The sequence below is a fragment of the Canis aureus genome, chromosome 14, assembly GCF_053574225.1.
Source record: "Canis aureus isolate CA01 chromosome 14, VMU_Caureus_v.1.0, whole genome shotgun sequence".
Taxonomy (NCBI): Eukaryota; Metazoa; Chordata; class Mammalia; order Carnivora; family Canidae; genus Canis; species Canis aureus.
The window spans coordinates 7,486,231-7,492,230 of record NC_135624.1 but is presented as its reverse complement, the minus strand read 5'-3'; the positions used below and the strand labels follow the sequence as shown (position 1 = coordinate 7,492,230).

The 6,000-nt window shown below is 41.6% G+C and overlaps 1 long non-coding RNA gene across 13 annotated transcripts in view; it reads right to left on the bottom strand.

The window, feature by feature from the left end:
• Nucleotides 1-589: 589 nt before the first annotated feature.
• LOC144283132 (uncharacterized) overlaps nt 590-6,000 on the bottom strand; it is a 71,364-nt gene continuing 65,953 nt past the window's right edge. For all 13 annotated transcript variants that reach the window (XR_013351493.1, XR_013351494.1, XR_013351482.1 and 10 more), the window contains one exon: nt 590-685. This is a non-coding gene — a long non-coding RNA (uncharacterized LOC144283132). The remainder of the gene's footprint in view (nt 686-6,000) is intronic.

Below are 6,000 nucleotides of genomic sequence, written 5' to 3'. Positions count from 1 at the left end.
AACTTTTTCTATAAATAATCAGATAGGAAATATTTTAGGCTTCATGCGCCATACTATTTTAATCACAACTTCTCTGCCATTGTAGCAGGAGAGTATCCAAAGACAATATATGAATGAATGAGTACGGCTGTATTCTAATAAAACTGACATTGGACATTGAAACTTGAATTTCACATAATATCATGTGTCATAAAAAAATTGTTTTGGTATTGTTTCAACCACTGAAGCACATAAAAAACATTCTCAGTTTGAAGGTCATACTGAAGAAGCAGGTGACAGAGTGAGATTTTGCCCTCCAGCCCTGGTTTGCCTGTCCCTTAACTAGGTCATTTTCTTAACCAAAGGGAGGAAAAACCCCTGAAGACTTTCACTTTAATTTAGACTGATGCCTAAGACTGAATGTCAACCACCAAATACCAATTAGCATTCCAAAGCAGTGAGCTTGATTAGAATGCTCTGTCTGCAGAGGACACCTGGGATGCTCCTGGGATGCTCCTGGGATGACCCAGGTGAATAAAGGAAATCAATAGGCGTCCTCCCACTCAACTGCCACTGCTCAGTTTTAAAGATTTTGGTTCACACAGCTCAGTATCAATCCAGGCTTGTTGCCTGTAGGACATTTTATTAGTTGCTTGGAGGAGCTTCAAAGGAACTAAAGAGAGCCAAATTCCTGTCTTCGAAAATCCTGAAAGGTAATGGGTGAGAAGACAAAAGATACTGTAAGAAGCTGGGCATATATTATGATCATATTATGTTTATTTTTTCTTGCTAGCGTTTTCATTCTAAATAGGGAAACTGTTACGTGAGCATCTGGATCATGGTCCTCTATCAGATTAGCAATGTGCTTTAATTGGATATATTCATGCCTGTTTTCTAAAGAAGTGATTCATAGACTTCCACAGCAGTCAGGGGGAATAAGGGTCATTTAATTTTCTTCCTTGTTTCAGCCTTGGTGCTGTGTTTTGTGTGTGTGCACTTCTGCTTTAGGAATGATTTAAAGCTGAGGTGTATCATTTAGCATTTCCTTTTCCTTTAAGATTTAGATTTGCCATGCATTGTTTCCACTCCCAGCCAGTTCCCATAGATCCACTCAGCAGCAGAGGGGCCTTAGATCGGTCCTACAATTGCCTGGCCTCAGCCCCCTTCTATAGGCTGCCTCAAAAGGCTCTTTCTAACTTGCTTTTAACCCTTTGCTGATGATTTCAAGAAGGAAGTCTCAATTAGCTACTAGTTGCCTTTAAGACTTCTCTAACACTTGCTACTTTTAAAAAATTTCTAATTATTATTTTTCTTAGTAATCTCTACCCCCAAAATGGGGCTAGAACTCACAACTCCAGAGATCGTCACGTGCTCTACTGAGTGAGCCAGCCAGGTGCCCCACTATCTTTTTTTTTTTTTTTTTTTTTAAGATTTATTTATGGGATGCCTGGGTGGCTCAGGGATTGAGCATCTGCCTTTGGCTCAGGGCATGATCCCGGGCCCAGGATAGAGTCCCGATCCTTCATTGGGCTCCCTGCGAGGAGCCTGCTTCTCCCTCTGCCTCTCTGTGTCTCTCATGAATACATAAATAAAAACTTTTTTTAAAAATTTGCTTCTTTGAGAGAGAGAGAGAAAGAACACAAGCAGGGACCCAGATGCGGGCTCCATCCTAGGACCCTAGGATCATGACCTGAGCCCAAGACAGATGCTTAACCGCTTAACCAACTGAGCCACCCAGGTGTGCCCTCCCACCTACTGCTTCTTTTTTTTTTTTTTAAACGTAAGATAGTCTTAGGGCTCAGGGCGTATGGTATCCAGCTGGAATTCAATAATAGTATCTTTATAGTACGGTTTATCTTTACAGTTAGCAGCAGTGAACTATCCATTTAGAGCAGTGAAATGCAGTTTTCAAAATGAATTGATGTAATCATGGTACAAATATATTTAAGTTTATAAAAGTAAACTGATTTTTAAAAATGCACCACAAAAAAGGAATAATTATGTGATGAGCTCACACATAAGGTGGTAATCATGTTGCAAATATAAATGTATCAAGTCAATAATTAAACTGATACAGTATTATATTGCAATTATATCTCCATCAAAATAAAAAATATAAACATCACTTAAATATTGTCTATATGTATAGCAGGTACATACATATCACAAATTGTGACATGGAAGGAGAAGAACTGAAATATGGGAAAACAGGCTTTGGGGCAGAAGGAACAGGCTGCTAGTGTAGCCCAAAGTCAAAAAGCTGAAAGATTTGGGGGCACAGGAAACCTTTCATTTTTTATTTTTTAATTTATATTTTATTTTATTTTTTTATTGGTGTTCAATTTACCAACATACAGAATAACACCCAGTGCCCGTCACCCAATCACTCCCACACCCCGCCCTCCTCCCCTTCCACCACCCCTAGTTCGTTTCCCAGAGTTAGGAGTCTTTACGTTCTGTCTCCCTTTCTGATATTTCCCACACATTTCTTCTCCCTTCCCTTATATTCCCTTTCACTATTATTTATATTCCCCACATGAATGAGAACATATAATGTTTGTCCTTCTCCGACTGACTTACTTCACTCAGCATAATACCCTCCAGTTCCATCCACGTTGAAGCAAATGGTGGGTATTTGTCATTTCTAATGGCTGAGGAGGAATATTCCATTGTATACATAAACCACATCTTCTTTATCTATTCATCTTTCGATGGACACCGAGGCTCCTTCCACAGTGTGGCTATTGTGGACATTGCTGCTAGAAACATCGGGGTGCAGGTGTCCCGGCGTTTCACTGCATCTGTATCTTTGGGGTAAATCCCCAGCAGTGCAATTGCTGGGTCATAGGGCAGGTCTACTTTTAACTGTTTGAGGAACCTCCACACAGTTTTCCAGAGTGGCTGCACCAGGTCACATTCCCACCAACAGTGTAAGAGGGTTCCCTTTTCTCCGCATCCTCTCCAACATTTGTTGTTTCCTGCCTTGTTAATTTGCCCCATTCTCACTGGTGTGAGGTGGGATCTCATTGTGGTTTTGATTTGTATTTCCCTGATGGCAAGTGATGCAGAGCATTTTCTCATGTGCATGTTGGCCATGTCTATGTCTTCCTCTGTGAGATTTCTCTTCATGTCTTTTGCCCATTTCATGATTGGATTGTTTGTTTCTTTGGTGTCGAGTTTAATAAGTTCTTTATAGATCTTGGAAACTAGCCCTTTATCGGATACGTCATTTGCAAATATCTTCTCCCATTCTGTAGGTTGTCTTTGAGTTTTGTTGACTGTATCCTTTGCTGTGCAGAAGCTTCTTATCTTGATGAAGTCCCAATAGTTAATTTTTGCTTTTGTTTCTTTTGCCTTCGTGGATGTATCTTGCAAGAAGTTACTGTGGCCGAGTTCAAAAAGGGTGTTGCCTGTGTTCTCCTCTAGGATTTTGATGGATTCTTGTCTCACATTTAGATCTTTCATCCATTTTGAGTTTATCTTTGTGTATGGTGCAAGAGAGTGGTCTAGTTTCATTCTTCTGCATGTGGATGTCCAATTTTCCCAGCACCATTTATTGAAGAGACTGTCTTTCTTCCAATGGATAGTCTTTCCTCCTTTATCGAATATTAGTTGACCATAAAGTTCAGGGTCCACTTCTGGATTCTCTATTCTGTTCCATTGATCTATGTGTCTGTTTTTGTGCCAGTACCACACTGTCTTGATGACCACAGCTTTGTAGTACAACCTGAAATCTGGCAGTGTGATGCCCCCAGATATGGTTTTCTTTTTTAAAATTCCCCTGGCTATTCGGGGTCTTTTCTGATTCCACACAAATCTTAAAATAACTTGTTCTAACTCTCTGAAGAAAGTCCATGGTATTTTGATAGGGATTGCATTAAACGTGTACATTGCCCTGGGTAACATTGACATTTTCACAATATTAATTCTGCCAATCCATGAGCATGGAATATTTTCCATCTCTTTGTGTCTTCCTCAATTTCTTTCAGAAGTGTTCTATAGTTTTTAGGGTATAGATCCTTTACCTCTTTGGTTAGGTTTATTCCTAGGTATCTTATGCTTTTGGGTGCAATTGTAAATGGGATTGACTCCTTAATTTCTCTTTCTTCAGTCTCATTGTTAGTGTATAGAAATGCCACTGATTTCTGGGCATTGATTTTGTATCCTGCCACGCTACCGAATTGCTGTATGAGTTCTAGCAATCTTGGGGTGGAGACTTTTGGGTTTTCTATGTAGAGTATCATGTCATCGGCGAAGAGGGAGAGTTTGACTTCTTCTTTGCCAATTTGAATGCCTCCTTTCATTTTTTTAAAAAAGATTTTATTAAATCATTCATGAGAGACAGAGGCAGAGACAAAGGCAGAGGGAGAAGCAGGCTCCATTCCATGCAGGGAGCCTGACCCGGGACTCCATACCTGGTCTCCAGGACCACCGGAACCCTGGGCTGAAGGCGGAGCTAAACCGCTGAGCCGCGAGGGCTGCCCACAGGAAACCCTTCAAAGGAGGTAATAGGAAGATGAAGAAAGAGGCCATGAGGAGTAGCTGCGCAGGTTTAAGAGGTCAGTACTCACTGTCTCCAATCCAATCAGGAGGCCGCTGAAACATAACTCTTTAATTGCTCACAGAAAGTATTCAGCTTTTATTTATTTTTTAATTAAGATTTTATTTATTTATTCATGAGAGACACACAGAGAGAGGCAGACATAGGCAGATGCAGGCTCCATGCGGGGAGCCTGATGTGGGACTTGATCTTGAGTCTCTGGGGTCAGGACCTGAGCCAAACGCAGATGCTCAACCGCTGAGCCACCCAGGCATCCCAAGTCTTCAGCTTTTAGGAGTCTCTTCTAATAGTTGCTATTTTATTTATTTTTTAAATTTTTTTAGACTTTTTTTTTTTTTTTTTTTTTAAGATTTTATTTATTCATAGACACAGAGAGAGGGGCGGAGAAGCAGGCTCCATACAGGAAGCCTGACGTGGGGCTCGATCCCGGGTCTCCAGGATCACACCGCAGGCTGCAGGCGGCGCTAAACCGCTGCGCCACCGGGCAGCCCTAGTTGCTATTTTAAGAGGGAAAAAAATAAAGTAGCAAAGAAAAATATTCTTTAGCTTATTTTCAAATCAACAAGAGGAAGGCAGGGATCCCTGGGTGGCGCAGCGGTTTGGTGCCTGCCTTTGGCCCAGGGCGCAATCCTGGAGACCGGGGATCGAATCCCACGTTGGACTCCCGGTGCATGGAGCCTGCTTCTCCCTCTGCCTGTGTCTCTGCCTCTCTCTCTCTCTCTCTCTCTCTCTCTGTGTGACTATCATAAAATTTAAAAAAAAAAAAAAAAGAGGAAGGCAATACATGCTCAAGGAATAAAATACGCATTTAATTTTTTTTTTTTTTTTTTGATGCTTGTATACACTTTGTGGTTTATTTGGTGGTCAGTAATTAACGTCTTTGCTACAAAATACGCATTTAAATGTAGAATTAGGGGCACCTGGGTGGCTCAGTTGGTTGGGCATCTGCCTTCGGCTCAGGTTGTGGTGTCAGGGTCCTGGGATCGAGCCCTGAGTCGGGCTCCCTGCTCGGCAAGGGGTCTGTTTCTCCCTCTGCCTCTGCTCCTGCACACACGCGCTCTCGCCCTCTAATAGAAAAAAAAGAAATGGAAAGAAAGAAAAAGAAAGAAATGAACTAGAGGGGCGCCTGGGTAGCTCAGTGGTTGAGCATCTGCCTTCGGCACAGGTCATGATCCTGGGGTCCTGGGATCAAGTCCCATATCTGGCTCCTTGCAAGGAGCCTGCTTCTCCCTCTGGCTGTGTCTCTGCCTCTCTGTGTGTCTCGTGAATAAATAAATAAAAATCTTTTTTTTAAAAAAACGTGGAATCAGAAATAGAACTTGTAAACTATCTTAATAATCAACAGTTAAATACATATCAAGAGATTAGTAGATAGTGTATTAACTAACAGGTAAGTAGCATTTGTCAGTTTACAAACAACTTTTCAGGGTAGCTCCCGTGGCTCAGCGGTTCAGTGCTGC